A 10,394-nucleotide genomic window follows, 5' to 3' on the forward strand; every position below is an offset into this window, starting at 1 on the left:
TAGGTTCATCTGAATCTCCTCTTATGGTTGCAACTTTTGGTGGTGGAATCAAGTCGATCCGACGGACGGTTTGCGAGATATCAACTGCCCTAGTTTGAAGGAAGCTGCTGAAACTGAAGCTGCAACTGCAGAAGTGAAGTTGGACTTGCGTGGACCAGAATATCTCCTCATCTGAACTGCGTTGTAGGTTCATCTAAACCTCCTCTGAAGGCTACAACTTTTGGTGGTGGAATCAAGCCAATCCGACGATAGTTTGCGAGATATCGTTTGCCCTAGTTTGATGATGAAGTCGCTAATGTGGATGCTGCTGATCTAGGGTTTGCTACTACTGATATAAATCAGATTTATTGTACTATTTCTCTCTGTTGAATTATTGAAGATAAAAGAAGATTTGATCAAAGGGTTTCCCCACACATTGTGGGGTTTGTCCCTAACTCGCCGCCACATCTTGTGTCTCTTGTCTTGGCTTGTTTTCTGTCGATCGTTTAATGTTCTATCTGCACTTTACTTTATGTACATGTGATTCCTAATCTGTGGAATATAATAAGAAAAGGAAGTAAACTGTTATAAGCATATAACATACCATAACTTAACATGGTATCAAAGCTAAGGTGAAGACAAAGCCCGAGCAAGAGCAAAAGTAATCATCGAAGAGAAGATTGGCAAGGCTATCCTAAAAGAACTATGGGGTCCTCAACACTCCTTGTCGAAGACAAGCTCCGTGAGAACGCTGACTATCACAGATGGAAGATGTCTATCGATCTAACCCTAGAAGATCAAGGAGTGCTGGACCATGTAAGAGGCAATATTGTTGAGCCTCCATCAAATGCATCCACTGCTGCCTAGAACAAATGGAAAAATGGAGAAGTCAAAACAAAGAAGATCATCCGGGACTCTATCGACAAGCGCTTGGTGGCCTACATCTCCGACCTGAACACCTCCAATGAAATCTACGATAGACCAGTGAGTTTATTTAAAGTTAATGATACAAATCAAGTTTTGTTTCTTATAAATATGCTGAAGGAAATTAAGAAGGGTAAAGATGAGAATATGCAAGCATACTTCTTAAGAATCACCGAGATCAGGAACGATCTCCTATCTATTGGGGAGACTACTATTGATAGGGAAATGGCACTCACGACTCTTGGAGGATTACCATCTGAATGGGTTCAGGATTACTCTTCTGAACAATAATGTAATTCCTGGTTTCGAGGAACTAATGGCTAGATGCATTCAAGAAGAAACAAGGGTAGAAGAGCAAGAAATGCCCTTGCCTAAAGGTCCTCCTGCTGCCTTTTCTTCTCATGCTAAGAAAAGAAATAATTCCGGGGCTAAATAAAAAAAAGGCTAAATCTAAGGGTGGAAGAAAAGGATGATGTTACATCTGCGATAAAGCAAGTCACTATGCAAGGGAGTGCCCTAATAGAAAGGACTCACACCAGGACGATGATCAAAATCCCTCTGATGGCAATCAAAGGAATGACAAATTCAATAGCAAAGGTAAGAGGAGAGCTGGGAATCAAGGAAGAGGACAACCATTCAAGAAGGCTAGAAATTCCAGGATGTATTAAATGCACTTGACCTCAAAAAGAACTTGGTGTCCATCTCGACAATGGAAGACAAAGGCTACAAGGTAACCTTCAGCGATGGCAAGTTACGTATATGGAAAAATAATGTTAAAGATGCCTTTACTCTTGGGTTTCGTGTTGATTCATTATATCAAGTCGATGGAAGTCCACTAGGTGTCATGTCTTATGACACATCTCTTTAGTCCGAACTTTGACATCAGACATTTTCCCCCCTTCATTATAAAGCTCTACTCGGTGTAAGACAAATGGTGACAGGGATGCCCGAATTCCGAGTAGAGAAAGAAGGTGTATGTCCAGGCTGTGCTGAAGGAAAGTTCAAAAGGGGACCATTCCCCTCAAGCCAAAGCAAGATCTCTGATATATTACAATTGGTTCACTCAGGCATATCTGAGGCTGGCATTAAGAGGGAGACTACTACACCACATACTCCTGAGCAGAATGGCGTGGTGGAAAGGAAGAACCGTACGATTGTGAAATCTGTCCAGAGACTTCAAAAGTTTCTATGGGTAGATGATGTAACAATGCATGATGTGGAGGAACCCATATCCACCTGAGCCTTCCCCTTCTAGGAAGAGACCTTCATGGCTTAGGGGGATACTTGATGATGCTTAAGGACATGCTGCACCCCGAGGAACCTTCCGTGAAAGTAAGAAACCTAACAAGTATCAAGGATACCTGACCATCATGAGCACAATCATACAAAATGAGCCTTCATCATTCTCAGATGCTGTCAAGCATCAAATATGGAAGGATGCTATGACCGAAGAACCGAGAAAGTTGTCACTTCTAAATGGCTTTACAAGATAAAGCATGCAGCAAATGGAAGTACGGAATAGTATAAGGTTCGTTTTGTTGCTTGTGGCTTCTCCCAGAAGGAAGGTATTGACTATGATGTGATATTTGCACCTGTTGCCAGATATACGACCATCCGCTTGATCATAGCCCTTGTGGCTTCACAAGGATGGAACCTACATCAGATGGATGTCATGATCGTGTTCTTGCACGGTTCGATCAAAGAAGAGGTCTATGTGGAGCAACTTGAAGGATTTGAGATTTATGATTGAAAATATCATGTATGCAAGTTGAAGAAGGCTCTCTATGGGCTGAAGCAAGCACCCCGAGCATGGTATGAGAGGATCGATAGCTACTTGATGAAGCTGGGATTCACTAGGAGTGAAGCCGATCCTAACCTTTACGTTAAGGTTGAAGATGAAAAGCCTCTCATACTGGTGTTGTATGTGGATGACCTCTTTCTAACAGGTGCAGACTCTCTCATTCACAAATGTAAGAGGGAGTTGGCTTCTGAATTTGAAATGAAGGACCTAGGACCGATGCACTATTTCCTAGGACTTGAAGTGTGGCAGAAGCCAGGGGAAATTTTCCTATCTCAAGGAAAATATGTGGTAAAGATATTGGAAAGATTCGGTATGATGGATTGCAAGCCTGTGACTACCTCGAGGATCTTAACTTTTAGAAGTTATATGGTAGTGATGTTGGACCAGATTTGGGAAATGCCTCTGAGTTTCATAAACTCATTCGCATTGATGTTCTTGGTGAACCTCCATCTGAACATATGTTTTGCAGTTAGCATTGTGAGCTCATATTTGGTTAAGCCTCATTGGATTGATGCTAGGAATCTTCTGAGATATCTTCGTGGCACAATTACTAATGGGTTAAGATACATTGCCGGAGATGTGAGACTACTTGGATATACTGATGCTGATTGGGCAGGCAGTGTGGTGGACCGTAAGAGCACTTCCGGGTGTTGTTTCACCTTGGAATTTGCTTCGATATCCTGGATGAGCAGGAAGCAAAAGTCGGTGGCTTTGAGCCTTGCTGAAGCAGAGTATATTGCTGCTAGCATGGCCTCCTGTGAGGCAGTCTGGTTGCGAAAGCTCTTCAGTGAGCTGTTTGGATTTACATTGGATACCACTGTGATTCTCTATAACAACCAGAGGTGGGATTCGATTATTGAGGAATCCCGTATTTGTCGATTGCTCCAGCAGATAGACATCATCTAGGATATGGTAAGTCGATGAGCAAGGAGGCTCCATCGCATTAAGATGATGTACAGGTCGATACACCTTGTCAATGCCCTGAGGAAAGATCTAATTTGTGATTTTCCCAAACGACTTGGAGTCGTCAAGAAACCCTTGTACAAGGGTCGTGCATGTTGCATACATTGAGCTTTGGGAGCTCTGAGGGCTTGCGGTTCTTACTGGAGCAACATACGACCACAGGGTGCCTCACCCTCCTGGAACAAGATTATTCACTCTCTTGTGGGACAAGATGATTCGCTCTCTTGTGGAACAGGATTATTCGCTCTCTTATGTAGCAGGATGATTAGTTCTCCTGTGAGGCCTGGATTGATGTGTTCTCCATGGTGATTGTAGAAGGATTGATGTGTTCTCCTGTGAGGCCTGGATTGATGTGTTCTCCATGGCGATTGTAGCAGGATTGATGTGTTCCCCTGTGAGGACAGGATTGATTAGTTCTCCTGTCGAGGCATCCTACCCATGCAGTCTGGGACTCATGGGAAGTACCTCTCATCTGATCAATGAGAAGGGAAATGAAGTTAGGGACCATAGTAGTACCGATGGACGCATCGTTGTATCTACCGTACAGGTACTCCCTACGCTAGGATGACCTCCATTGATTTGTGATCAATGATACTGGTCTGGGACCAGTGGTAGGATTGGTACATTCTATGACACTAACTTCGGGTCGGTTGTTACTGGTCTGGGACTAGTGGTACGCACTCTGAGACTGACTTTGAATCAGTGGAGGGTGTTACTGGTCTGGGACTTGTGGTAGGAGTTGTACTCACTATGACACTCACTTCGGGTTGGTTGAGACTAGTCTGGGACCAGTGGCACATACTCTGAGACTGACTTTGAGTCAGTATGATACATTCTCGATCATTTTTTCTTCTTCATAATTCTGACAAAAGCATAGCTGAACAAAACAAAAGCAAAGCAGAACAAGACAAAGCAGAATAGGCAGAATAGAGCAAAGCAGGGCAAGGGTTAGGTTGTACAGGGCAGTGCATTTGATGGATGAATAGTAGCGACCGACAGATAGATTACAGATGAAGTTCTCCCTAGTTGAGAGGGAGTGTTAAAATTGGTAACTAGGGCCAAACTTCATGTGGGTCATCTTATTCATGGCTGATAGTATGTTCATTAGATTCTTCTCGTTGAGAGGTGTAGGATTGATCTAAAAATCATCTGATTCTGACATGTATTCATGGAGATATGAATTTATTTTGATTATGGAATTATTATCAAGCCGACCTACAACTCATGTAGGCTCAGAAGCCCAACAGTCGCATCTATTCAAACATCAACAGTTTTGTATAAATACAGGAGGACTTTTCCTCATTTGCACTCACTCATCTCATCACATCTCTCTCTCTCTACTGTGCAAAAAAGAGTCTCTTCTCTACTACGCAAAAAAGGGTCTTTCTCTCACACATGTGAAGCCGGAAGTTGTTGAAACTGAAGCTGCAACTGCAGATCCAAACTTTGACTAGCGTAGACCATCAAACCTCCTCTTCTGATCTGCACTATAGATTCATCTGAACCTCCTTTGAAGGCTGCAACTTTTGGTGGTGGAATCAAGTCGATCCGACGGACAGTTTGCGAGAATTGACTGCCCTAGTTTGAAGGAAGCTGCTGAAACTGAAGCTGCAACTGCAGAAGTGAAGTTTGACCTCCGTGGACTAGAATATCTCCTCATCTGAACTGCGTTGTAGGTTCATCTGAACCTCCTCTGAAGGCTGCAACTTTTGGTCGTTGAATTAAGCCGATCCGACGGTCGGTTTGCGAGATATTGTCTGCCCTAGTTTTGATGATGAAGCCGCTAATGCTGATGCTACTGATATAGGGTTTGCTACTGCTGATATAAATCAGATTTATTGTACTATTTCTCTCTACTAAATTATTGAAGATAAAAGAAGATTTGATCAAAGGGTTTCTCCACACATTGTGGGGTTTGTCCCTGACTAGCCGCCACATCTTGTGTCTCTTGTCTTGGCTTGTTTTCTATCGATCGTTTAATGTTCTACCTGCACTTTACTTTATGTACATGTGATTGCTAATCTGTGGAATATAATAAGAAAAGGAAGTAAACTGTTATAAGCATAGAACATACCATAACTTAACAAGAATGCAGTGGGATTGTTTCTATTAGAAGTCATTTCTTGCTCCACCATTCTTGTTTCTTCTTGAATGCATCTTGACATCAATTCTTCAAACCCTGGAATTCGATCATTGTTGAGGATGGTGGTTCTAAATACATACCACTCAGGTGGGAGTCCTCCAAGGGTGGTGAGAGTAAGTTCCCTGTCAGGAATGACTTCTTCAATTAAGAGTAGATCATTCTTGATCTCAGTCACAAAATAGGATTGGATATCCTCGTCCTTGCCCTTCTTAATATCCTTCAATTTATTCTTGAGAAATAGAGTTTGATTAGCATTACTAACCTTGAACATGCTGACCAACCTGTCATAGATCTCCTTGGAGGTCTTCAATTCGGAGATGTAGGCCACCAGATGCTTGTCAATGGAATCCCTGATAATCTTCTTCGTTTTGACTTCAATGCTATTGTATTTGGTCTTCGCAGCAACCGGTGCATTTGAAGGAGGCTCAGGGATTTTACCTTGCACATAATCCATCACTTATTTTTCTTCCAAGGTCAAATCAAGGGACATCTTCGATCCCTGATAGTCAAATTTATGATGGAGCTTGTCTTCAACCGGGAAGTAGGATGAGGAACCCATTGATTCTTTTGTCCTTATCCAACTGCCTTTGGTGATTGCGCTTTCACTCTTGCTCGGGCTTTGTCTTCACCTCAACTTTGATACCATGTTAATTTTAGGCAACATTGGTATGTTCTATGCTTTAGAGCAATTTTACTTCAATTTCTTTATTAGTCCAATATCAATATCCAGATTAGCAATCACATCAACATGATAGTAAAATACAGATAGAACATAAACCTAAACAGTAGAAGACAAGCCAAGACAAGAGGACACAAGATGTGGCACCAGCCAGGGACAAACCCCAATGTGGGGAAACCCTTGATCAATTTTTCTTTTGACTTCAATAGTTTAGCACAGAGAGAGATAGTACAATTTACAAATCTGATAATTTATAACAGCAGCAAAAGAGCCCTAACCAGAAAAGTCAATGTTGGTCAACAGGGAAGATTCGACCCTCAAAAAATTGGTCAACTTCAATCAACTTTTGCCTCCAAACAGCGAGATGAATCAGCCCTCAAAACAGCCCAATCAAATCTGGCCAAACAGACGACCTGCGGTCAGCCCGAGCTTTAGTCAACGCTGGTCAAAGACAATGTTTGGCCTCAATTTTTGTGCCCAGAAATGTAGCCTGCCCAAAAAGGAATACCTCACCCAAAAACGCAGTCAAACAGGTCAAAGCATGGTCAAACTATCCAGAAATTTGGCCTCCTGAAATTTCACTTTCTTGAAATTTCGGACGTGTGGAGAGAGAGGGGCCCAAAAATCCGTACCAATCAATGAGGAGAGAGAGAGAGAGAAGTGTGAAGATGAGTGTGTCCAAATGAGGTTAAGGCATCATGTATTTATAGCAAATGTTCAAGATGAATAGACGTGACTGTTGGGCTTCTGAGCCTACATAAGTTCGCTGGCCGACCTTGACACTTTGTCCATAATTAAAATAAATTCATAACTTCATTTGTACATGTCGGAATCGGATGATCTTTAGATCAATCATACACCTCTCGGAGAGGGGAATCCAAGAAAATATCAGCTGTCATAAATAAGATGACCGATGTGGAGTTTGGCCCTAGTTGCCAATTTTAACAAGTGTCAGTACTCTTGTTAGGGATCATTTACTTTCTGCATTGTTTATCATCTTAAACACTAAGGATCATAACACTGCTAGCTCTAGGTTGCTCGAAAGGGACGTCCCAACCCCTTTGGATACCTGAAAAATGCCAGAAAAGCCATTTAGCAACAGTTTTCCAGGTGCTCCTTAGTACAACTACAACTGACCCCTAAATTTTGAAAGGATGTGGAGCGGAAGTAATACCACATAAAACAAATTGAGACTACTTTGAAAATGTGATTGGTTTGCATGATCATGAATAAGCAATGCCTTCCATGGAGCCTCACCATCAATGCAACTGACTACCTGCTTTGCTATGAAAAAAATCCTGTGTATAAATTTCAATAATCGCCAATCCACCTTTCGATTTTTGCAGAATGCAGATATACCATGGGACCATTGGAATGCCCCTCTTCCCTCCATACTTCTGCATTAAAGGCATTGAAATCTTCTCCAATTGACCATAATGAGACTAGGTAGATTCCTGATTATGGCCTGGGAGTGTATGGAATGGGCAAAGGAGATGAATCAGCAATGGAATTGATAAAGTCAATGATTGGATAGACTAGATATTTATATTGGGGAATAGTTTCATATAGTTAGACACAGCTATACATGTATGATTTCCTACTTTAAGTAATGTTGCTCCAACTTTACTTATTTAGACTGGACCATCTTTGGTACTGTGTCTTTAGTCATGACAAAACCCTCAATGTCTATTTTATATTGCTGTATTAGTTTTCCTTTGCACTTGCAATTCTCTAAATGCAATTTCTAGGTGAGCCAGTTTTGATGATCAAACTCAACCATCTATCTTACAATTTTCAGTTGAATCTGGAACTTATAATTGTGAAAATATAATTTTTATACCAGTCGCCTTTTTTTGAAAACAGATATGTAAAAGTTGGGAATGGGAACGAACTAATTAGAGATCCAAAGGCAGTGAGTCGTGCCTTGGCCAGTGAAAAAGTTAGGTGGAGTTTACACACTTTAAGATGTGGGCAGGTTAAGAAACAAAAGTATTGCCAATTTTTCACGAGATTTGGTAAATGTGATAAGGAAGATGGAAGATGTCCCTACAAGCATGATTCTGAGAAGGTAGCAATCTGTAAACAGTTTCTGAAAGGTACCTGCTCCAATCCGGACTGCAGGTTGACCCACAAGGTATATTCTATTTGCATATCTTATTATGTACCCTCTCCATGGGAACGATGAATGAATTCATTTTCCTATCAAAATAATTTGTGATATGTTTTTGTATTTTAAAAGCATATAACATGACCATTATTGTTTTCTCTATGCAGGTTATCCCAGAACGATTGCCAGACTGCTTATATTTCCTGCTAGGTGACTCAATTGTCAGTTCTGTCATCTGCCCTTTTTCATTTATGCAATTTTAACATTGCTAACATTCTAGATCTTTATTTAGCAGGCTTCTGTACACTCGAGAGTTGTCGTTATAGACATGTAAATGTCAGCCCAAATGCACCTATTTGTGATGGGTTCCTCAAAGGGTTTTGTGCTGATGGTGACAAGGTAACTCTGCTCTATCATCAACTAATTTCTTTAACTCCAATATGTAGTTCAGCATATAAAGTTAAACTCTCTTATTTTATTTTATCTCATTAAATAATTTGATCTCTTTAGATATGTTTGTTCTCATACAAAAGTGTATCTCGTTCAATCTTTGCTCTTATTTTTTACGAAAACAAGCACCTGTTGAGATAGTACAATAATACATATTAATCAAAGTTTATGCTGTTTACTATATCTGTTACAGCTCAGCAGAAGAATTCAACACAGAAACAAAAAGAACATCGTAATATAAAATAATACAGGACAACCAGATTTCTCGTTAGGTGCAACCATATTGCTCACTAAAGAATAATAACCGTTCTAGACACTAATCAATATCTATACATTATGTTACACATCATATTGTACGAGGGTCCACATTGTGATGCTCATGACAATTGTGAGTTTTCTCTGGTACCTGCGACTGTTTGATAGTCTTGGGGGAGATACACTATGGAGCCTCTTCTCTTCTTGGCACTTGACCATTTGATGGGGATACCTTGGTACAGTTTCAATTCTCTTCTTGGTGGATTGTCATGGTTAATGGTTGAAGATGGTACTTTCATGCCTTCAGATCACTCTCTTGACATAGGATGCTTGTTCTCTTGACTAAGAGGGGGTTTTCCACATGGTCATATTATGTTGAACATGGGAAGAGGGGGCATAGTTGATGTTTGATGGAGTTAGTACCTTTCTTTCATCTCCTTTGAAGCGAACAAAGTTCCTTCTACAATTTAATTACTCCAAAAGACTTGGAATATCAAGATATCCATGAGGATATAAATATTATATATTAAATGTATGAATAAGAATAAGAATGATAATTATTGACAATGAGAACGAGAGGCTTGCTTATATATTAGGCAAGTGTCTCTTCATGAAGAGTCATGTCTCAATTAGACATGCCTCTTCAACCTAATTACTACTTAACTAGTAATTATTTATGCTTATTATCATTTATATTCTTTTACATTATTTATATATATTTTATTGGTTACATTGCTTCCTTCCTCAAAGAGCTTTGTCCTCGAAGCTTGTCGATGAAAAAAGGTTTGATCTCTTTTTCGGCTTCGAACGTCTTTCTCTCTTGGAATAGTCATCCTCGTCGATACAAGTTGATATGATCTTCTTAGTGACAAACGAAATTGTCGCACTGAGAAGGGATCAGACCATCCAAGATTAATCTTTTGTATAGTATTTTGATCACTGAAATTTTATAACGACTTGTTAGCATAAGATTGGATTAAGGGTACATCACTATTATATGGAACATCAATTTGTTTTTTCTGGTCTGAATAGTTCCAATAAGTAGCTTGGTTCAGTTGTGTATTCTCATGATTTGGATGCTGATATGGAACTT

General features: G+C 40.4%; 1 long non-coding RNA gene across 1 annotated transcript in view; it reads left to right on the top strand.

The window, feature by feature from the left end:
- Nucleotides 1-8,997, top strand: part of LOC149162142 (uncharacterized) — a 97,550-nt gene extending 88,553 nt beyond the window's left edge. Inside the window, exons 2-4 of the long non-coding RNA XR_016261547.1 lie at nt 8,353-8,623; nt 8,764-8,806; nt 8,892-8,997. This is a non-coding gene — a long non-coding RNA (uncharacterized LOC149162142). The remainder of the gene's footprint in view (nt 1-8,352; nt 8,624-8,763; nt 8,807-8,891) is intronic.
- Nucleotides 8,998-10,394: the final 1,397 nt, after the last annotated feature.

This window comes from Pinus tabuliformis, chromosome 5_2, assembly GCF_031772625.1.
Source record: "Pinus tabuliformis cultivar Carrire ecotype Pingquan chromosome 5_2, CPIR1, whole genome shotgun sequence".
NCBI classification, from domain to species: domain Eukaryota; kingdom Viridiplantae; phylum Streptophyta; class Pinopsida; order Pinales; family Pinaceae; genus Pinus; species Pinus tabuliformis.